Source organism: Oryctolagus cuniculus, chromosome 19 (assembly GCF_964237555.1).
Source record: "Oryctolagus cuniculus chromosome 19, mOryCun1.1, whole genome shotgun sequence".
In the NCBI taxonomy this organism is placed as follows: Eukaryota; Metazoa; Chordata; class Mammalia; order Lagomorpha; family Leporidae; genus Oryctolagus; species Oryctolagus cuniculus.
In genome coordinates this window covers 35,175,760-35,200,233 of record NC_091450.1, presented here as the reverse complement: position 1 = coordinate 35,200,233, position 24,474 = coordinate 35,175,760, and the positions used below count along the sequence as shown (strand labels likewise).

General features: G+C 42.8%; 2 protein-coding genes across 5 annotated transcripts in view; one reads left to right on the top strand and one right to left on the bottom strand.

Moving 5' to 3' along the window:
* LOC103347431 (translation initiation factor IF-2) overlaps positions 1-22,692 on the top strand; it is a 779,171-nt gene extending 756,479 nt beyond the window's left edge. Inside the window, exon 5 of the transcript XR_011384493.1 lies at positions 22,420-22,692. The gene's annotated coding sequence lies outside the window, so the exon portion shown is untranslated. The remainder of the gene's footprint in view (positions 1-22,419) is intronic.
* Positions 1-24,474, bottom strand: part of LOC127482723 (golgin subfamily A member 2) — a 252,334-nt gene that overhangs the window by 162,029 nt on the left and 65,831 nt on the right. The gene's annotated exons all lie outside the window — the stretch shown is intronic.

Here is a 24,474-nt window from a genome sequence, read left to right as displayed (position 1 = left end):
CACAAATTCTGCTCCTGTGTGCCTTGGTCCAATACTGCTTTTCTTGTTATTGATAACATAGTCATGCCTTGTGTGCACAAACTTGCCTGTGTATAATTAATTTTATGTAATTCCCTCTTAAGTGTTATAGGAGTAAAAGGTGGATTCCTGGGGCAGCAATAAGTCACCTCCTGGCGTCTACATCCCACATAGGATTTCCTGGGTTTACATCTGGTCCAGTCCTGATTTCAGCTTCCTCCTGATGTGCACTGTGGGAGACAGCAAGTCTCAAAAGGGCCCAAAACGCAGCCCACAGTTCTTTGTGGGCTCCAGTGTTGGAGTGTGGGTGGGCGTGGATGATACGGGACTTTGCTTGTCATGGAATGGGAGCTGGAAACACATCTGCTTAGAAGCTGACAACCAAGGCACAGAGATGAGCCTGAATCCCATTGTTTCAAGCATGTGGGGGCAAAACCCCCAAGTTATTTCTGGGAATCTGTGCCACCACTGGGAGAAGTACTAGGCTAAGACTGTCGGGGCGTGTGTTTGGGAATTTGTAATTTGCCAGAGGATACAGACATGCAGGCAGTTTACAATAGACCCTTTCCGGGCCATATTCAGGAGTGGGAGATGATTTCCCTCAGATGAGAGTGTGAGTTTTCTACATGAGTGCAGATTTGTGTTAGCCAATATAGTATATCTTCTCCTAGACAAGCCCTTGTTCACCCCTCATACACACTGCTCTGCACAAAGGTGCCTTGCCCAAGAACTCCTCACCACTATTCCTCCCTGTGAGAAGTAAACACTTGGTGCATTTTCAAAGTAAGAATGGTAGATTCCGTGCACATGAGAGTGCTTAGGGACCCAGGAAGTTAGTGGCCAAACAGCTGAAGCAAATGCCAGGAAGATTGTCACGCTGTTGTTACTCAGCCAATGAGGAACTGGGGGAGGGATCTGCTTGCTAGGAAATAAATAGCTTTCTGGAACCTGCTCCTGGTGTGCTAGCAAAAGGCGTTGCAAGATCGGAAGTTGGGTCTCGCTCTTCTTGCACTCACTGAGTCGAGTCCATCGCTTGAGTGAATGAGTGAGGCTGTTTCTCACGCAGACCAAGCTTTAGGAATCATCTGTCAGCCAATGGAGGGCTGCCCATGGTGAGTGTGTGTGTTCCCTGAGAGGCAAACATGCGTGGCCTTGCCTTCATTACGTGCCTGTGGTTTCCTGGGCTGTTCTGAGCTTCAGAGACCCCCAGGGATGAGAGAAGGCAGGGACCTCAGTTTCCTTGCTGTGGGAACTGAGGTGCTGCCTGTGAAAGCATACACTTTGCCCACATGAGAGGGTTGTTTGGAGAAGGCTGTACATCTCTGCTAGCTGCTTCCTGAGTTCAGGAAACTTGGCCCTGGTTGCAGTGCTGGTCACAATGGGGTGAGGGTGAGGGACTGAGCTAGAGCTCAGGGCTCCACTTCAGGGGGCTGTGCTTAGTCTGAAGTTTTACTCTTTCTGCTGATGCCTTTTTTTTAATTAAAGATCTATTATGTATTTGAAAGAGTTACACAGAGAAGGAGAGGCAGAGAGAGGCAGAGACAGAGAGGCAGAGACAGGCAGAGACAGAGAGGGAGATGTCAGTCTTCCATCTGCTGGTTCACTCCCCAGTTGGCCATAATGGCCAGAACTGTGCTGATCTGAAGCCAGGAGTCAGGAGCTTCTTCTGAGTCTCCCATGCAGGTATAGGGGCCCAAGGACTTGGGCCAGCTTCTACTGCTTTCCCAGGCCTTAGTAGAGAGCTGGATCGGAAGTGGAGCAGCCAGGTCTTGAACTGGCACCCATATGGGATGCCGGCACTGCAGGTGGCGGCTTTACCTGCTATGCCACAGTGCTGTTCATCCTTATGACATTGTTGTGCCTTTTTTTTGAAGATTTATTTATTTGAAAGTCAGAGTTTTACACACACACACACACACACACACACAGGTCTTCCATCTGCAATTGGCCGCAACGGCTGGAGCTGTGCTGATCCTGAAGCCAGGAGCTTCCTCCAAGACTTGGGCCATCTTCCTCTGCTTTCCCAGGCCATAGCAGAGAGCTGGATCAGAAGTGGAGCAGGCGGGTCTTGAACCAGTGCCCATAGGGATCTGGCTCTTCAGGCCAGGGCATTAAGCCGCTGCAGCACAGCGCTAGCCCCTGTCTTGTCTTCTAATTCCTGGTGTTTCCAAACTCTCCATCTTCCTGTCCTCCAGTGAGCCCCTCCCCTTGCCTGTTTTTTCACCCCTTCTCCCGTCCAGCCCTTCCTCCTCCTGTCTGCCTATGCATATCAACTGTTATGGCTGTGAATGCAAAGGCCTGCTTTACTCCTGGTGTTTCATTTCATGTTTGATCCTAGTATGAAAGGTGATTTTATGTAATGACTGTACGGGGCCACCAAGTGCCCACACATTTGGCCAGGCATAAATTTGATGTTTCTGTGTGGGTACTTCTGGCTAGGTTTAACATCTGTAGACTTTGTCAGGGAAATTGCCCTTCCTGGTGAGGTTTGAGTGGAGCAAAAGGGCTACTCAGTCCGTGAGCAGGAGCAGACCCTCCTACCTTAGTGCCTTAGATAACTGACTAATACTCTGATAGTGTCCTAGAATTGAATGAATGGCTCTCCTGGGTCTCCAGATGGGGACATGGACATGTTGGTCCCTGGGATCCTCCCCAAATGGCTCAGGAGTGTCAGCAGCTGTATAATGCATCTTTCTTTGCCAATACAGGCAAATGCCAGATACATAGAGGGATGAATGGATGGTTAAATAGATTCAACAGATGCACATACATGGAGACTTCTGCATTCTGTTGTTTCTACTTACATTGGCATTTCTGGTTAATTTCCACAGAAATCTTGAGGATCTGAATTATGCTAAGGTGTCAGGCAGTGTGGTTTTGTAAAGATGAAAGAAACGGAAGTATACCCTGAACGCACAAGCTTGGTGGGTAGATAAAGCAAACTCACCTAAGAAGACAAAGAACAAATCAAAGTAGAGCACAGGGAGATGCTTTGTCTCGCAGAACAGGAGCACAGTTGAAATGTGTGCCTTTGTAATCTGCAATGAGGCCAATTGTGGTCAGAATGAAATTAACTCACCTGTTTCGGGGATTGGTAGAAGGAACACCCTGGTTTTTCCTTAGATGAGCTGATTCCTCCACGTTGGATGTCCATCAGCCACACCTGGGTAGACCCCTGAGCTGTGATGAGCCCAAGATCTCAACACGTTTCAGCCTTGCCTGAGCCTGTGGGTCTGGCCAGGCATTAGATTCCCTCCTTGCAAAATGCCCTGCACGGTGCTGAGATAGTTTGTCCAAGCTCTCTCTCTGATGGCTGAACTGCTAGTGGTGATGATGTACTAGTGTGTTCTCATCCCAGATTAGATCCATGGTCACAGCTTCAGTGAGATACTCTTGGAATGGAGGAGCTAAATTGTTCATGCTCCCCAGGGACCTGTCTAACCAAATCTAGTTGCAAATGATACAGTAGCTTCTCTGGGGAAGGAAGATTGTTTCTTTGGTTTCTAGGAATAATCTATTGTTACACCTAGAAGAAGAGTCTTTGGGTGGAATCCAAAACTCCCCAGCCAGCTGTCTGGTGAGTGGCACACAGGGAGGTGCACAATGTACCATAGTGATTCTTTTTTATGATTTATTTTATTTATTTGAAATAGGTAGAGACAGAGAGGTCTTCATCCGCTGTCTGACCCCCAGATGGCCACAATGGCCAGAGCTGTGCTGATCTGAAGCCAGGAACCAGGAGCTTCCTTTGTGTCAGGATCTCCCCCTTCGGGAACTGGCCAGGTTACCACGAAGGAAGAGTCGAGGAGACTGAGGAAGGTCAAGCTAAACACACTTTATTGATCCTCTAGGCGACTAGGAGGAGAGATTGCTCAAGCCTACTCCTGCGGGCACTAGGCACTATGGACCAGGAGCTTCTCTCCGCGGGCATTAGGCACTATGGACCAGAGAGAGAGGCTGAGCAACCTCTGGTTTACAGCAGCTGAGGGTCCCCTTATATTACAGTTTCTAGAGGCTATCCCCGCCCACATTCCCACCCCCCAGGGTCCCATCATCATGGCAATGACAGTTTGTGGTTAGGCCCTCTAGGCCGTCCATTTTCAAATCTTACCAGCTAGGGTGGCTACTACTCTACTTTTCCTTCAAGCTGGGCGCGACTGCAACTGCGGCTGCGCAGTTACTTTCTTTCAAAGGGTGCTACAGTTACTTTGTTTCAAACAGTGCTACAATTACTTTCTCCATGAATGGTTCCCTAATAGTCCTCCCTTTTCTTTTCTTTAAATGTGCTCGTAGCCCTGCAAAGCCCATTGAGCCGCTGGGCCAAGGGGATGAACATTCTTGAGCATATTCCGGATTGATTTCCAGATTCGGGATCTTCCTTTTCCTCTTCTATTTCTGGCGGGCTGGGTTCCTTAAAGATGGCTAGGTATCCCTTCATATAATTCTGTCCAATTGAGAAGAGGTGCTGTAAGGTAGGCAAGCATACAAGAACCATACAAAATATTGCTCCTATTTTAAACCATTTCCAGGATGGGAGCCAAGAGGAAACTGTGTCAGAGTATTTCTTGTCTGTTCCACTGTTCTGACTTGACCTATCTTAAATGCCACTATATGTTGAAGCTGTATTATCTGTAGAGCTCTCTTAGTAATGTTAGCCTCAAGATGAGCTGTTGCGTTTACCCACTCTAGCCAGGTAGAATGGTTGTGTTTGAACATATCAGCTAGTTGCGTTGCATTAGGAATGGATAGATTGTTCCACGGAATGGTGGTAATGCAAACTCTTCCAATCACTTCACACTTGAGTTCTCTTTCCAAAGCTAGTATAGTAATTATCTGTTCTATTTGTACCATGCGTGCTTCGAGCATCTGGAGCCCCATAACATGTGTCTTAAGCAGTGCTGACGGGTCACCTACTGAGCCTGCTGCTCCTGAATTACCTTCAGGAGGGACTCCAAAGCATCTCTCTGTAGTTGGGTAGTGCTTAGAGCCAGTGCTCCAGTCACAGCGCCAGCTACTGCGGCTGCTGACACTGCTATAGCGACAATAGCTGCTGTTACTCCAAAGTCTCTTTTTTTGTGCATAGGTTTTATTGGTATAGTCAAATCAGACATATTTACTGGTACATATGTGAAGGGAGTTGCCTTTACCACCATATATGGAGCCAAGAATGTTATCATTCTCTCTTCCCATTTCAGGCCTCTTATATAGCAACCAAGCTCCTTTTTAGAATCTAATGAGTGTGTGCATCTAGCATACAATACTTCCCCTTCTGTTCTACCTGTCCAATTTCCTGGGTCTTCCCTTAGTGGAATTTTTACAAAATGTTTGTGAAACATTTCATATCCTGCCTGCCAAAAACAATGTGTTGACTGATTGCTACTTGGAGGTCTACCTATAATATATCTATGCTCTGAGCCATTTTTACAAATAAAAGCAAATTATTAATATCAGGGTATGTATAGGCTGGTGTGTTTTCTACTAGGCCTAACACTTGTTCTGTTTTTATCCTTGGCAATATAATTAAGAAGATTCCCACAATCTCATTAAATTACCTAATATTTTAAATCATTTAAGCATTTTCTTACCTTCAATTAACTTACCTTTATCTGGGCCCCATCTCCGTTTGCTGCTGCTGCTGCCATTTCTGGAGTTCTTTAGTCCTAGCTCTGGAATAGGAAATCCCTAATTCTTTCTGTAAAAAGCTTCTTACAAACATATGAGTTCTTTTGACAGGATAATTGCAATTGATATTCCATTAGTGCCTAATTGGAAATTCCCAAGTCTTGAGGTCCTGGGGCTGGAACCATCCTAACATGTCTTTGGGGCAAGCTAATAATCCCCTTTTCAGGTGTGTCAATCACTACTGCTCCTTCACCTTTCCAAAGGATGGTAGTGGGCCCTTTCCAGTCTTTACTGTTTGGTAATCTATAAAAGCAAGAGTTTTTTATCTTTAAATTTCTGGAGTTGGAGCGTTTGCTCTAGTTCTTGCCATCTCTGATGAATATATCTTTCAGTAGGGGTATAGCCCCCTATTCCTCCCCTTTTCTTTTGAGTAAGGGTGATAAGAGCCAATTGTAGCCGTGCTTCAACGGTTTGAACTACATCAGCAAATTTATCCATTTCTTGTTTTAAGGATTGATTGGCTCTCTCAACCATTCCTTGTGACTGTGGATTATAGGGTGTGCCTGTGGTATGATCAAAATTTAAATATCGGCACAATCCTGTGACCCTTTCTGCTGTGAAGTTAGGGCCATTATCTGTAGGGAGTGCTTGGAAATGAACTAGATTCTGTAGTTCTAATATTCCCCATACTGTTTCCTGAGCAGTCTCCTTAGGAATTAGCTTAGCCCATAGAAGGCCAGTAGATGTCTCAATGGCTACCAGAATTAGCCGGGCCTCATAGTGGGTCACATCCATTTGCCACAGTCCTGACCCTGATCTACTAATAGGAGTAGTAGTTCCTCTTTTATGTACACACCTGGGGTAGTTCTTTATTGTTTGTTCTGCTACAATTTTTGGTAAGCTGAATTGTTGTCTCAAGTATGACACATCACTATGCCATTTAGCATGATCATCCGTGGCTGTCTCAATATGTTCTAGAAAAAAGATGTTTGGTGCCTTACTATGTCATGGAGGACTGGCATTAAAAATAACTGAGCTACTGTTGTCCTGCTTTTACATATACTATTTTTGGGGATAGGTTAACCAATCTTATCTTTAAAGGATTTTGATCTCCTGGGCTGATGAAACCTCCAACTACCCTTACTTTGGCCTCAGTCATCTCTGATGTTTCTGTTATCCACCCCCACTGTCCTGGGATTATGGTAATTTGTGTTTGAAGGTTAAGGGTCTCTATTACCTTTGGCATAAGTACCAGATCTTTTGGGGGCACTTATGAAGTATCCAATCTGTTCTGGTTCTTTTTCCTTAATGTGGCCACCTTGTACTACCAGGTTTATTTGAGTTGTATTTATTTGTGAAACTAATTTGTCAATATTTTCTTTGCCTGGGATTCCCTTATGTCCAGGCACCCATTGGATATAAATTTCTTCTTTACTTTCTATAGCTTCTAGTATGGTTCTAAGCAAGGGTTCTTCAATATTTACAGGTAGGAGTCTGGCCTCAATTAATGTATATACATATTGGGAATCCGTAACTATATTCATTATCGGGGGTCCTTCTTGAAGGGCTAGTAACATGGCTCTTTTTTCTAATTCTTGATTACTTCCCTCACTCTCCTTAACTAGTTTAACTCCATCTGATCTCCAAAAGCCATATTTTCCTTGCCCCTGTTTGCTTCCTCCATCAACATAGTAAGTAGGTCCTGGCACGGGATGACCTTGAAGACTGCTTAGCACCCTTCTAAGCATTAAAGGCACATGGATACATCCAATCTGTGGTACCCAATGCAAGTAGGGGTCGTCCTGAATCATAACATCTATTTTTTATTTATTTATTTATTTATTTATTTATTTATTTATTTTTGACAGGCAGAGTGGACAGTGAGAGAGACAGACAGATAGAAAGGTCTTCCTTTGCTGTTGGTTCACCCTCCAATGGCCGCCGTGGCCGGCGTGCTGAAGCCGGTTCACCGCGCTGATCCGATGGCAGGAGCCAGGAGCCAAGTGCTTTTCCTGGTCTCCCATGGGGTGCAGGGCCCAAGCACTTGGGCCATCCTCCACTGCACTCCCTGGCCACAGCAGAGAGCTGGCCTGGAAGAGGGGCAACCGGGACAGAATCTGGCGCCCCAACCGGGACTAGAACCCGGTGTGCTGGCGCTGCTAGGTGGAGGATTAGCCTAGTGAGCTGTGGCACCGGTGAATCATAACATCTAAATCCTCTTTTTTAATAGGTAACCTATATATAGGTTCTTGCCCTATTTGAATAATGCATTCTTGTCTGATTTTATGTAGACATTTTAGGGCTCTAGTTAGAGGAGATGCTGTCAATACCTTTGGAAATTCCTGTCTACCTACCCAAAGGATATCAGATCCTTGGTGCACTTTATAATTTATGGTGTTACCTCTCATCATAACTGTACAGTAAACTTCCTTCCTGGGGTCCAGGAGCTTAAAGTTTTGTGTTCTTGTAATAGCCTCCTTATAGTCCCTAACTCCTGTCTTGCTTCGGGGGTCCATTCCCTGATACTATTTAACTCTTGGTTTCCCTTCATCATAAGAGTACAAGGTTTTGTCTTAATTCCGGGAACAGCTTGGGTCATCCAATTAAGGAGTCCTACTAACTTTTGTAGTTCATTTAGGGTGGGCTTCTCTGAAGTTCTGGCAACTCTAGTTTTTGCAATGTCCATTTATTTGGGTGCAACAAGTACCCCATCCATGAATAGGGATATTGTTCTTGTAATTTCTCATTTGGTGTCTCGAATCCCTTTTCTAAAAGCATTTTTCTGAGTTTTTCTATGGAATGATCAGACCTAATATATATATCATCCATATATTGATAAAGATCTACTTCTGGGTGTTGTTGTCTCCAGGGCTCTAGTATGTCCCTTAGTATACTTTGGTAAATCAAGGGACTTAATACAAAACCTTGTGGGAGGCAATTCCAAACATACCTATGGCCTGGACCTTGATTATTAACCTCTGGGATGGTAAAGGCAGTGCACTGCCTGAAGTCCTTATCCAGAGGGATGGTAAAATAAGCATCCCCTATATCCAAAAGAGTAACCTGGTTTCTTCTTTGTAATCCTCCAGGGTGTGGAATACCTAACTGAACTTCTCTTCCCTTATCTACTAATTTATTAAGTTCTCTAAAATCTATTAACATTCATCATTTGCCTGATTTCTTCCTTATCACAAATATTGGGGTGTTCCAGGGATTATCTGGGTCTGCTGGAGATAGCTTCCCTTCCTCTAGTAGTCTTTTTGTTATTTCCTTAATTCCTTCTAATTTTTCTTTGGTTAAAGGCCATTGGGGAATCAAGGGACCTTTATTAGGATCTTTCATTTTTATCTTTATTGGGGTGATTTGGGTAGAGAGTTGTGCCATAATTAGGGCTACCCCTAACTTCGTTAATATATCCCTTCCAAATATATTGATGGGAATATCTGGGGATATTAGAATGGATGTCTTTGTCTTCCTTCCTTTTTTGTCTTTCAGTGTAATCTGTGATATTTTTTGTAATTTAGAGCACCCTCCCACCCCCTCTATATTTTTCCATCCTTCTGTTATCCCTTCTTTTATTCCTTTAGCCTCTTGTTCCCTTATTATAGTTAAATCAGCCCCTGTGTCTAACAGTCCTATTATATCTTCCCCCCCTAGGTTTACCTTTAAGGTAGGTCTTTGTTTTAATTCTATTTTGGTAGTTTTGGGTAGATCCCTGTCGCAGGGGTTTCCATCTGTGCTTCCCCCAGGGGTGTCGCATATGGCGGGATAGATGACTGGATATTCTGGGAAGATGCCATCATGGTCTTGGGGGCATTGCCCCCCACTTTCCCATTTTTTGGCTGTCTGCATACTTTTGCCATATGTCCTGTTCTCCCACAATTATAGCATTTTAGCGGAGTTTTTTCTCCACTCCTACAATTTCTTGCCATATGCCCCTTTTTTCCACATCTGTAACAAGTTCCCTGAAAACTTCTTGACCCTTGCTGTCTATCTCCAGCCTTTAAGGCCTCTACCAGCATGGCCATCTTATAGGAGGTGGGCCCAAATTCCCTACAGGCATACATTTTTTCTTCTAACGAATCTCCTGGTCTTAAATTTCTAAGCAACTTTTTACATTCTTCATTAAAATTTTGAATGCTCATGGTGTCCTTTAAATATGTTCTCCAATCCTCTCTAGATGTTTCCATATCAATCTGAGTAAATAATCAATTAATAAACTCAGGGTAGGGTTCTTTGGGCCCTTGTCTGATGCTAACTGCTTTAGGGGCCCCACTGAGAGTTCTCTGGCATTCTTGAAGCACCTCAAGAACCCATATTCTATAGAGGGTTCTGGCATCAGCAAATCTAGGGCCAGCTGCTTCTTCTGGTGATAATCCAATTCCCCCAATCTGATCTGATGTTAGTGGCATTGGTCCAGCTGCGTCGGCTGGGGGAGGGGGATGCATCTCATCCCATAGCATCGCCTTCTCTTTTATCTTATCTATGATTAGCTGTTTCTCTGCTGCAAAGCCAGGAGTTACATTCAGTAGCATATTAATGTCTATCGATGTAAAGTTCACTGAAATTACCACAAAATAAGTGATGGTAGCTGGGTGTGTGAGACCATGTTCCTGAACTTGTTTAAGCCAAGCGGCTATGAGTCCAGGTCCCACAGGCTCATATTCTCGTCTACCACCTCTTAACATTATCGGGTAAGATGACTGTTCTTTTGCTTTTTCTTCCTTGCTTAACTCCCTGGGAAAAACCTGAGATTTTTGCCTACATTCTGCTATGGCATCATAGAGCTTACAGGCATCTCCTGTATTTTTTGGATTTAATGCCTTGCCACAACAAATTAACACCTTAAGGGTGTCTACTGCACATTTATAGTCTTTCCCTGTTGTGGCGCCTTCTTCTTTTTGTAGAAATTCCTCCAGGAGGTTTTCTACCTCTTCCAAGGTCTGCAGTTCTTGGAGGTCCCGTCCTTTACAAGCTGCTGCCAGCTTACAAGCCCATGTTACATTTCCTGGTGATTAGCACTTCACTTTCTTGCCTCTTGGTGCCTGGCCTGGAAGGACCTTCATCGTCTCTATACTCACTAGTGCCTGTCTATTCTTTTGACTGGGATGTCCCACCCATCGTGGTCTCTTTCAACCACCACTACTCACCCTTTTGACGATTCCTCAAGGGCTCGTCTCCTCACCACCATCTGACTTCAGGTCCCTGTTCAGGCGCCAGCTGTCAGGATCTCCCCTCTTCAGGAACTGGCCAGGTTACCATGAAGGAAGAGTCCAGGAGACTGAGGAAGGTCAAGCTAAACACACTTTATGGATACTCTAGGTGACTAGGAGGAGAGATCACTCAAGCCTACTACTGCGGGCACTAGGCACTATGGACCAGGAGCTTCTCCCCACGGGCACTAGGCAATATGGACCAGGGAGAGAGGCTGAGCAACCTCTGGTTTACAGCGTCTGAGGGTCTCCTTATATACAGTTTCTAGAGGCTATCCCCGCCCACATTCCCACCCCCCAGGGTCCCATCATCATGGCAATGACAGTTTGTGGTTAGGCCATCTAGTTAGGCCACCCGTTTTCAAATCTTACCAGCTAGGGTGGCTACTACTCTACTTTTCCTTCAAGCTGTGTGCCACTGTGACTGCGCAGTTATTTTCTTTCAAAGGGCACTACAGTTACTTTGTTTCAAACGGTGCTACAATTACTTTCTCTGTGAATGGTTCCCTAACAATATAGGAGTTACTGAAAAAAGTAAAATCATAAACTTTGAGATAAAATGAAATTATAACTTATCAACATCTATGGGATACAGCCAAAGCAGTTTTAAAGGGAAGTTGATAGCATTAACTTACATTAAAATACAGAATGGTCTCAAAGATCCAGTGATGCATCTCAAAGACACAGAAACACAGGAGGAAACCAAATGCAAAACCAGAAAGAGGTGAGAAATTGTGATGTCCAAAGCAGAAACAAATGAAATTGAAACTTAAAGCAAATGATCAATAAAACAAAAAGATATTTGAGCTGATTAATGTAATAGATTTTCCTTTAGCCAGACTTGCAAAGAAAAAAAAAGAAACATTCAAATAAAATTAGAGATGAAAAAGCAGGCATTTGAACTGAAACAGAGGATGCTAAGAAACTACTATGAACAAGCATGTGCACATAAACTGACAAACGTCGAGAAAGTGGATAAATGAAGCTTCTTAGGGCCTATCAAGATTAAATCAAGATGATATAAATCTAAATACAAGAGTAAAAAGAAACAAGATTGCAGCAGTAATTAAACATCTGCCTTCCAGTAAAAATCCAAAACATTTTGGATTTGCTACTGAATTCTATTAAACATTTGAAGAGGAACTTATTCCAGTAATAGTCAACCCATTTCAAAATATGAAACGGGATGGAACCCTGCTAAACTGACTTTACAAGGCCAGTGTCACTCTTATCAAAAACAAAAAAGACAAAACAATAAGAAAACAGACCTATATCCTTTTTGAACAAAGATGCAGAGATTCCCAAAAAACTTAATTAAAAAACCATATAAAAAATCAGACATCATGATCAACTTCAATTTATCCCAAGAATCAAGAGTGTTTCAACAATAGCAAGTCAATAAACAACATAAATCACAAGAAGAAATTAAAAGTAAAAAAGCATATGGCCACCTCAATAGAGGCAAAGACAATGTTGGATAAGATTCAACACCCCTTCATGTTTAAGAAAATACACAAATTAGATATAGAAGAAACATAGGGTCTGCGCAAGTCCTTGGGCCCCTGACCAGGTGGGAGACCTGGAAGAAGCTCTTGGCTCCTGACTTTGGATTGGCACAGCTCCAGCTGTTGCAGCCATCTGGGGAGTGAGCCAGTGGATGGAAGACCTCTCTCTCTCTGTCTTTACCTCTCTGTAACTCTGTTTTTCAAATAAATAAAATAAATCTTTTAAAAGTTGAAAACACTTCCCATCAGATCTGGACGAAGATGATAATGTCCACTTACACCACACTTCTTCAATAGGGTACAGGAAGTATTAGCAAGACCATTTAGGGAGGAGAAAGAAATTAGCTTTTTTTATACACTAAGGATGAACTCCTTGAAAGAGAATTCAAGAAAAAAGATCATTCACAATATCTACAAAAATCAAATGGATAAGAATAAATTTAACCAAAGAAGTGGAAGATTTCTACAATGCAAACTGCAGATCACTCATGAAGGCAATCAACAAGGAAACAAAAACCTGGGAAGTTACCTCTGCTTATGGATCAGAAGAGTCAATATCATTAAAATACTTACACTACATAAAGCAGTCTACAGATTCAACACAGTAACTATCAAAATATCAAGAACATTATTTACAGAATTAAAAAGTGATCCTGAAATTCATGAGATAAAAAAAAAAGACCCAGATTAGCCAAAGGTGAATAAGGGGATTTGGGGGGCAGGGTCAGTCTACCTGCAGGCATCACAAGACCTGCCTACAAAACATATTACAAAGCCATATATATTAAAATTACACAGTATTGGTAAAGAAAATATATATAGCTCAATGGAGTGGAATACAGATCCCAGAAATTAATTGATGAATATATAGCATCTGCTTTTAGACTAAGATGACCAGCATCCCAAGTCACTGACGATAAAGCTGCATGAAGAGCCTAGAGGGAACCCTTCTTGGAGCTCCATGGGGAATAATATACCTGCAAAACTAGAGGAGAGGAAGAAAAAGGGAGGGCACGTTTTTCTCTCCCCACCACACTGCAACTGTGTCCTGTACAAGATGATAGAGCAGGCACCATTTCAGACATACCCAATAGCTGCACCAGCTTTTCAATGCCAGAACCAGCCAAGTAGAGACTCCCGAGTCTGGTGGGGAGAGCTAACAAGGAGCTGGGTGTTCGTGACTGTGGGAGGCTTGTGTGCTGAGATGTGTGCATGAGAGGGCTCAGGGTGTGGCTGGGACTTTGGGATGTCACTGTGGGAGAACCCACAGGCTTAGGACTCCCTGGTTACCTGGTGAGGGACATGCTGCAGAATCTGAGCTTACTCTGAGGACTGCACAGATCCTTTGTGTGGTCACTGTGGCAGAGTGGATGAATATAATACTCCCAGGGGCTAGCGCTCAGACACCAGTCTCCTTTGAGGAGAGGAGTTCAGCTAAGTAGAATAAACCTCTCTCCTGATAAAGAGCAAATTTACCATGTCAAATCTAGGTGTGTCACCATAGACATGCCCTTCATCATGGAGAACTGACAGAGTTCCCTGGCCACACCTACCACATGCCTCTAGCTATTCATTGAAAGCAGATACTCCACTAATCTACAGAGGCATAATACAAAGACAAAAGCCACCACAGTGAAAAAAAAAAAAAGAAACCACTGGGCATCTCCACAAATGCCATTTAACAAATGCACCAAAGGAAACAGTAAGGAAGAAAACAACACACCTAAACGAAACAACACTTGAATACTAGATTGTGAAGATGATAATACTGAAGAAATGCCAGAAATGGAATTCAAAAATTGATTACTCTGAAATAATCAGAAGCAAATGCATAAACTACTGAAATGCATACATGACATGAAAGAAAATTTCTCCTCAGCCACACACGTTAGACCAACTTTTGTAATCAAAAGTACATTCATGGTAACATTACTAAAAATTCCCAAGCAGAGTGATCTAGTGCTCCATTGTGCCCCTGCAGCAACAAAACCTAGAAAATCCACAGGAATCAAGTTTCCAGAACCTGGGATGGATTTACCACCTTACAGCAGTCAGGGGAGGGAGGGGTTCATACAGAAAGCTGCAGCTTTAAGGAAGCGCTGCTGCAGTTTAAATCCCTGCCCCATGTTCCATTCTCAGGTGAGCGGCAGTGCTAATGGCAGCAATACAAACTCCGGACACAAGCTACTCAGACCAGAAGGGGCAATGCCGACATCAGTCTCAAAGACCACACTTCTCCACTGGACTGTGAGAAGGTCTCTGAGGTGTGGCACGGAGGCTGCTTGCCTCTGGTGTGCCCAGCTTGAAGCCTTTCCAAGGATGTGATAGCTTCTCAGGCGACACTTGCAGAAAGTCCATAAAGGCACAGCATTGGCCCCAGAAGGCCGAGGGACCAGAGATCAGATGGGATGAGCCACAGATACTCTGAAGAGGGGTAAGTGAGGGGACGGGTCAGGAGCTACTTGGGATAACAGGACATTTAAACTTCTTGTGTATGCCTTGTAATCACGGACACTACCACATCCGCGAGGTGGGCTGCGTGCACAGGAGATGGGAGAAGTGTCCCAAGATTTCAGCTCTGGCTGATGTGCAGGATGCACACAGGAGGTGTTGAGTGTGGCACAGAGGACAAGTTGCTAAAAAGCACTGAAGGAGTGGAGCAACCTGGAGTCAATCTGCAGGACTGGAAAAGGATTTTCTTTTCCTCAGTTTCCTTTGACTTAAAGAATTTTAGGAACAGAAACTCTGAACACTTCAGTAGACACAGAAAACATAAGGCAGACATTCCAAAAAGAGATGATAAAAGAAAATGAACACTTAGGCCACACAAAAAACGGGAACAATGAACCTGAGGTGGGGTTGGAGCAGAGATGACAAGAGCTATACGTCTTGGGTAAGAAATTGTGTGTCATGCAAAGAAACATGAAAGCAAGTCTCTTTTACAAGAAAGTGAAAACATAGAAATATTCTACAAGGACAAAAACAAGTCAATTTTATTTTGTGCAAAAAAAATCAAATCATAAAGATCTAGAGCAAATTGGGAAAACCACACATGACCAAAATAAGAATGTCTTCGAAGAAACAAATTTTAAACAGGAAGCAAACAAATTCTAGAGCTTCAAAGCAGAACTGAAATGAAAACAAAAACCACAACAAATCTTAAAAGTGGATTTGAGTGTGATGAAGAATAGTGAGCCTAAGTGCCAGATAATTGAGATGTCCCAGTGCAAGGAACAGAGGAAAAATAATGAAGAACAGAGTTTAAAAGCAGTGAAACTGTATCAAATGTACCATGTCTTGTACAAGATAAGCTGCATAAGAAAAGGAGACTTTAATAAGGAGAAACAATAATGACATAAACACTATCTGAAAAGTTACAGGTGGAGGAAAAGCTTGAGCCTACACCTTGAAGACACACAACAAATCCATGGCAGAATAAACCTCAAAGACATCTAAATTGAGATATTTTATACTCAAATTATAAAAAAAAATTGGGGAACCATATCTGCCCATCTCCATAAGATGCCAATGAGCACACCCCCATCCCACATCAGAGCATGTCTTCAGCTTGCTCTGACACTTAGTCTTTGACCTTGATGCTTCTAGGTAGATTCCTGGAATTCACAAATGTGAATTCTCCCAATTGAAAACGTCAACATGAAGTAGGGGAGAGATAGTAATTCCCTTACCTGCTTTGTTTTATCCAGGACTAAACAACCAGAGTCAAACACTAGGAAGTATTCCAGATGACACCCTGAGGCAAACTGCCTTCTAGTGGAGACCTTAGATCAGCACTCAGAAGGATGCCCTACTGCTGTCCCTGAAGGGTGCCCCATTTAGCATGAAGCCATCAGTATGGTAGCAGTCCCCGTATCCCTAACTGCAGTTAGGGTCCATTCTTCTGGGTGGGGAGGGGGTGGTAATGTGAGGAGGTATTTGAAAGAACAGTTAGGTCAGTTCCCCACTGAAATGGGGAAAGAGGATGTCCCTTTAAGCATGGACAAGACCGTTAGCAAAACTGATGAAATCTTTACTTAATATATACTAAATTGATCTTCTGTATATAATTAAAAATGAATCTTGATGTGAATAGAATGGGAGAGGGAGTGGGAGATGGGAGGGTTGTGGGAGGCAGGGAAGTTATGGTGGGGAAAAAGCCATTGTAATCCATAAACTGTACTTTGGAAATTTATATTTACTAAATAAAAGTTTAAAAAAAAGAAAAAGACCATTAGCAAGAAAAAAGTGCCAATTCCATGATTCTGGGTCTCTAGTTTTTTTTTTTTTTAATTTATTTGACAGTTAGCAAGAGAGACAGGGAGAAAGGTCTTCCTTCTGTTGGTTCACCCCTCAAATGGCCGCGATGGCTGGAGCTACACTGAAGCCAGGATCCAGGTGCTTCTCCTGGTCTCCCATGCAGGTGTAGGGGCCCAAGCACTTGGGCCATCCTCCTCTGCCTTCCCAGGCCACAGCAGAGAGCTGGACTGGAAGAGGAGCAACCGGGACTAGTACCTGGCGCCCATATGGATGCCAGCACTGCAGGCAGAGAATTAACCAAGTGAGCCATGGCACCGGCCCCCTGGGTCTCTAGTTTTATCATGAGAATATAAGTTTACTATTGCATACTTCTGACGGCTTTTGTATTTTATCATGAGCAGTCTATAGGGGACTGCATTTCCAGGCTTGAGTTGGGCCCTTACCATCTGTTACCTGAAATCCTGTACCTCAACTCAATTGTACTAAAGGACCCTGTCTGTCATTTCCAGAATTTTCTTCTCTCTTGGAGACCCCTCCTGATCTCTGTGGAAAGAGCATCCTGACTTAAATACATCTTGCTTGCCACAGGTATGGAAGTGCACACACACACATACACACAGTAGGTTAACAAAGATCTCAAAAAGAGATTGAGAAACACTTAGAATTTTAATTGCAGTGAAACAAAATACAATCACCTAATGGATGAAGTGAAATCAGGGCCTAGAAGAAAATTTATACCTACAAGCAACTACAATAAAAACAAATATCTGAAATCAATCAATTCTTTGAACATATTTAAGAATAAGCAAAAAAGAACCTAAATCCATCAAAAACTAGCAGAAGAAACAAAAGTAGAGACACATAAAGTGCCACACAGTAAAACAACATTAAGAAATCATTACCAAGACAGAAACTGAATCAGTAATAAAGACCCTTCCAGCAAAGAGTAGCCCATGACTGGATGGCTTTACTGAATTCTAACAGGAATTTGAAGAAGGTCCAATCCTTCTCAAGCTATTCAGAAACAATTGAAAGGGGGGGGATCCTCCCGAATTCATTCTATGAAGCCAGCATCACCTTAATTCATAAACCTGAAAAAGATGCAACAGAAAAAGAGAACCACAGACCAATTTCCCTGATGAACATAGACACAAAAATCCTCAAAAAAAATGTTAGCCAATTGAATCCAACAGCACATCAGAAAGACCATTCAGCTTGACCAAGTGGGATTTATTCCTGATATGCAGGAATAGGTCAACATTCACAAAGCAAACAATGTCAAACATCAGAAAGACCATTCAGCTTGACCAAGTGGGATTTATTCCTGATATGCAGGAATAGGTCAACATTCACAAAGCAAACAATGTCAAACATCACATTACCAACCTGAAGAACAAAAACCATGTGATCCAATGGCTGCAGAGAAGCCATTGGATAAAATACAACACCCTTTCATGATGAATACTCTAAGAAAATTGGGTAAAGAATCAACATTCCTCAATACAATCAAGGCATTTTATGACAAACCCACAGCCAGCATCCTATTGAATGAGGAAAAGTTGGAACCATTCCCACTGAGATATGGAACCAGACAAGGATGCCCACTCTCAACATTTCTATTTAAAACATTCCTGGAAGTTTTAGCCAGAGCCATTAGGCAAGAAAAATAAGGTAAAGGGATACAAAATGGGAAGGGGGAAGTCAAATTATTCCTATTTGCACATGACATGATTCTATATAGAGAATCCAAAAGACTCCACTAAAAGACTATTGGACCTCATAGAAAAGTTAGGTAAAGTAGCAGGATATAAGGTCAATTCAGAAAAATCAACAGCCTTTGAATACACAAAGCCAAGGCTGAGAAAGAACTTTTAAGATCAATTCCATTCATAATAGCTGCAAAAAAAATCATACCTTGGAATAAATTTTACCAAGGATGTCAAGGATCTCTATGATGAGAATTATAAATATTAAAGAAATAGAAGATACCAAAAAAATGGAAAAATCTGCCATGTTCATGGATTAGAAGCATTAACATCAAAATGTCCATTCTTCCAAAGTTAATTTACAATTTCAATGCAAGTCCAATATAATACCAAGGATAAAGAGTAAGGCTGAAATTCATATGGAAACACTGGAGACCTCAAATAGCTAAAACAATCTTATACAACAAAAACCAAGCTGAAGGCATCACAATACCAGATTTCAAGACATACTACAAGGCAGTTGTAAGCAAAATAGCCTGGTTCTGGTACAAAAACAGGTGGATAGACCAATGGAACAGAGTAGAATTGCCAGAATTCATTCCAAGCATCTACAACCAACTTATATTTGACCTAGGATCTAAAACCAATCCCTGGAGCAAGGACAGTCTCTTCAACAAATGGTGTTAGGAAAATTGGATTTCCACATTCAGAAGTAGGAAGCAGGATCCCTACCTTACATCTTAACCATCCACTCAACATAGATTAAGGACTTAAATCTGTGACCCGATACCATCAAATTATTAGAGAACATTGGGGAAACCCTGTAAGACTTTGGAACACGCAAACCATTCTTGGAAAAGACCCCAGAGGCACAAGCAATCAAAGCCAAATTAAGAAATTGGATTATATCCAATTGGGAAGTTATGCAGTGCAATAGAAACATTCAACTATTTGAAGAGCAAATGACTGCATGGGAGAAATTATTTGCAAACTATACAACTTATAAAGGTTTAATAACCAAAATATATAAAAAGATCAAGAAACTCCACAACAACAAAGCAAGCAACCCAGTGAAGAAATGGGCAAAGGTCTTAGACATTGTTTTAAAAGAGGAGATCCAAATGGCCAACAGACACAGAAAAAAGGCTCAGGATCACTAGCCACCAGAGAAATGCAAATCAAAACCACAATGAGGTTTCACCTCACCCCAGTAAGAATGGCTTCCATACAGAAATCAACAAATGCTGGGGAGGATGTGAGGATAAAGGTACCCTAACCCACTGTCGGTGAGAATGTAAACTGATAAAACCACTGTGGAGGACAGTATGGAGATAGCTCAGAAATCTGAATATAGATGTACCATATGTCCCAGCCATCCCATTCCTGGGGATTTTCCCAAGGGAAATGAAATCAGCATATGAGAGTTATCTGCACCCCCCATGTTTATTGCAACTCAGTTTACACTAGCTAAGTCATGGAAGCAACTCAAATGCCCATCAACTGAAGACTGGATAAAGAAATTATGGGATATGTACACCTTGGAATACCACACAGGGGTTATAAAAATGAAATCCGATCATTTGTAACAAAATGAATGAATGTGGAAATCATACTTACTGAAAAAAGCCAGTCCCAAAGGGACAACTACCATATGTTCTCCCTGATCTGTGATAATAGAACACCTAAAAAGAAATCTGTAGAAGAGAGGCAATGACTCTAACAGCCCTTGTCTTGTTGAGGAATTTTTTTTATACTATTTGTCAAACTCTTAACAGTTTAACATATGTGTATATAGTCAATTGAAAATAGATCTCAGTAAAAAGTAAGAGTAGGAATAAGAGGAGGAGGAAGAGGGGTGGGAGTATGGGCATGAGGGTGGGCACAGTGGGAAGAATCACATGTTTCTAAAGTTGTAATTATGAAGCATGTGGAGTTTCTAACTCTAAAGCTGTATAGTTCTGCATACTTTCCTACGGACTTACTTGCAGTTTAAATACTTGCCATGGGATCTCAAATACCATTAAACTGGGTGGTAAATATATCATCTTAAATGTTAAATTGATCATATGGGTAGGATTAGGGGTCTGGTAATAATTAAAAAGGAATGGATGTTCCAACATGATTAGCAGTTCACACAGCAGACTCAGAATCTGAGTAGCTTCTGATAGACAATCCCTTTAAGTAGCACTCTGACCTCAGAATCAGCCCTTTAAGTCTTCTTGGTCTGTCTGAAAAATCCATGAGAGCATTTGGCATCAAAAGCCAGAGACTGTTCAAAAAATATCTGAGAAGAAGGACCTTCATGGGCGAGAGCTCAGTGGAAAGAAGTGGTCATCAAAGAAGGAGGTACTTTTCTCTGAAGGCAAGAGAGGACTTCCACTTTGCTTATGGCCTTGTCTAAATGCTGATGGAGTTTGTGGATTCAAAAGGCTTCCATAGCCTAGGGAGCTCATGTCAAGGTCCTTGGGTGGTTACTGACATTATACATAAGAGTTTTAACTGTTTTTTTTTTTTTTGACTGGCAGAGTTAGACAGTGAGTGTGAGAGTGAGAGACAGACAGAAAGGTCTTCCTTCCATTGGTTCACCCCCCAAATGGCCACCATGGCCTGCATGCTGCACTGATATGAAGCCAGGAGCTTCCTCCTGGTCTCCCATGCCAGTACAGGGCCCAAGGATTTGGGCCATCCTCCATTGCCTTCCCGGGCCGCAGCAGAGAGGTGGACTGGAAGAGGAGCAACCGGGACTAGAACCCTGGGTACCGGCGCTGCAGGCAGAGGATTAGTCAAGTGAGCCGCGGTGCTGGTCAAGAGTTTTAACTGTTAACACAGGAGTTGCTGTGCACTAACTTCTCATGAAGTACCTCTAAGTGTTGTATTATGTCTAGGTGCTCGCAAAATGATGTATCATTCTTCAGTGCTTCTTTAAAGTTAATTAAGTTTCTAAAAAAATGAAGTGAAACTAACTTCAAGATGAAAGGACTTTGAACAGTCCTTGTCTCAACTGTTGAGGAACAGTTTTTTGGTGTAAACTGTGGAACTCTGCTTAGTAAAGAGCTGGTCTTCTGTGTATAAAGTTAACTCAAAAGGCCTCCATAGCCTTGGCAACTCATGACAAGAGCCTAGGGTGATTACTGATGCCATAAACAAGAGTGTCAATTTGTTAAGTCAACAACAGGAATCACAGTGCACTTACTCCTCATGTAGGATCTCTTTCCTTAATGTGCTGTACATTGTGATTTAATGCTATAACTAGTACTCAAACAGTATTTTTCACTTTGTGTTTCTGTGTGGGTGCAAACTGTTGAAATCTTTACTAATATATACTAAATTGATCTTCTGTATATAAAGAGAATTGAAAATGAATCTTGATGTGAATGGAAGGGGAGAGGGAGCGGGAGAGGAGAGGGTTGTGGGTGGGAGGGAAGTTATGGGGGGAAGCCATTGTAATCCATAAGCTGTACTTTGGAAATTTATATTCATTAAATAAAAGTTTAAAAAAAGAAAAAAGTTAATTGAAAATGGACCTTAGTAGAAAATAGGACTGGCAATGGGTCAGGGAGCAGGAGGTGGGATGAGAGAGTGGTGGGAGGGTGGGTATGGTGGGAACAATCACTATATTCCTAAAGCCGTACTTATGAAATGCATGAAGTTTGTATTCCTTAAATGAAAGTCTTCTTTGTGAAAAAAGAAATCATGGATGGGACTGGTGCTGTAGCATAATGTTGCCACTTGGGCAGTTCAAGTTCCAGCTGCTCCACTTCCAATCCAGCTCCACAATGCACCTGGGAAAGTCAGAGAATCTCAAGTATTTACGTCCTTGCACCCTTGTGGGAGACACACAAGAATCTCCTGTCATCAGAGTGGCCTAGCTCCAATCACTGCAGTCACTCAGGGAGGGCACCAGCAGATGGAAGATCTTCTTTGTCTCTGAATCAATCAGTCAGTCAGTCACTCTCTCCTTCAAATAAAGCTTTACAAAAAAATCAGAGTGGGTGTTGTGGCACAGCAAGTTAGGCTTCTGCTGCTCAGCTGACATCAGAATGGCAGACCAAGTCCCAGATGCTCTGTTTCCAAGCATCTCCATGTTAACATCCCTAGGAGGCTGCAGACCATGGTTCAAGGACTTGAGTCTCTGGCTCCCACCTCGGAGATCCACATGGAGTTCCTGAATTCTGGATTCTACCTGTCCAGCGCTGGTTGAACCTGTGGGTTGAAGACTTCCCTCATTCCCTCCCTTTCTCTCTCTCCCTCTTCCCCTCCCCCTCCCTCTCTTTCCCTCCCTTTACACCCCCACTTCATGTGTTTGTGTGTGTGTTCCTTTGTCTCTGTCATGGTCACTTTTAAATTAATAAATCTTTAAAAAATAATCAGTGGAAGCAGACAATGTGGGATGTTGTTCTTGGTATCATGATGTGATACCATAGATCCATTTGTGTCAAAATATTTCAACTCATTTTCTTCACCCCCTCTCCTTTTGCAGTGCATAGCTAGTTCATGAAGAGGGTCATCTGCTAAGAGCAAAGTGAGTTGTTTTTTTCCTGTCCATCCCAGAGCCATGAGGAGACTGAAGCAAGAGAGAGATGAGGTGCCTGGGGGCCCAGAATCTTGGAGGATGCCTCTCCACAATTCAGAACAGCTTAAACATGTCATGCAATATTCTACACCTTCTACTTCTCTCCCCAACCTCTACTTCCCTCTGCTCAAGACAACCAGAGACAGCATGAGGCCCCTACTCAAAGGTCTCCATCCGCAGATCTGCTTGGTACTATCGCAAACCATGCAAACAGAAGCTTCTCAGGCCCATCCACCATGAGTAGACTCTGGGAGACAGATCTGCGTTGCTGCCTTGGCATGCCCTCCACAGCTCATCCTGAGATTTTACAAGGAGGTGACTTCAAGCTGGACAGACCTCCAGAGTATAAGACAAGTTTCCCAATTTCCCTGCACATGAGAAGTGAGTTGCAATATTGGGTCAGTGATAATGGCTTGCTGGACACAACTGCTCTCATGATCCCCACCGTTGGCCTCTTCCTCAGGTGAGGAGAGACTGGAGGGCAATCTGAGAATGTGGGCTACCTGCTACACCATTTAAATGAATACATATACATGAATCAACATGCAAAAGTAACAAGTGTAGTTTATATACATTCTGTGAGGATGCCTTTAGCAGATGCCTTGTTTTCCTTTTTGGTTTGAGAAGGTTTCACATTGCTCACTTGATTAGGCCATGCTCAAGTTCAAATCTGCCTCCTATTAAGAGTCAGGAAACACTTCTCTGTCACCTGCATTGAGCTTCTCAGGAGACTGAAGAGGGAAGATAGTAAAAAACAAAATACAGGCCTCAGAGTACGAAGGTGTAAGAAGAAGCTATAATTTTATTTCCTCATGTGTACTCCAGTTCATATCACCCCTTCCAGAAAGAGGCTCAGAAATAGTAGGCACAATCTAGACTCTGTAAACTCAATACACGGACTTGAGAATCTGATGGGATTATCAGATGGCGCATACTAAGGACAGCCTGACAAGGCAGACCACAAATGCAGGCTGGGAGGCTGAATGCATCCCATCAGGTACGTGTATGACACAGTCCTTATCGCTCACTGCATTTTCTGCAGTCTAGGACAGACAATGGCCCAGGTATACAAATAATGTGTCTCAGGGCCAGTGCTGTGGCATAGTGAGTAAAGGCAACCCCTGAGTGCCAGTATCCCCTAGGGGCACTGGTTTTAGCCCCAGCTGCTCCTCTTCTGATCCAACTCTCTGCTATGTACTGGGAAAGCAGTAGAATATGGCCCAAGTCCTTGGGCCCCTGCACCCTCATGGGAGACCTGGAAGAAGCTCCTGGCTCCTGGCTTCAGATTGGCCCAGCTCCAGCCATTGCAGCCAACTAGAGAGTGAACCAGCAGATGGAAGACCTCTCTCTCTCTCTCTGCCTCTCCTTCTCTCTGTGTAACTCTTTCAAGTAAATAAATAAATCTTTAGAAGAAGAATGTCTCTCATTTGTACCCATTTTTGAAAGGACAGAGATGTCCCTGGCACTACAGATGCTGTGGTTAATAAAATAGGGCTCCTCTTTTGCATGAGCTTAGGCTACTGGTAACTTTAGAGATGTACATTTTTGTTAGCATTTGAAAAGCAAAGTAACAGAGAAAG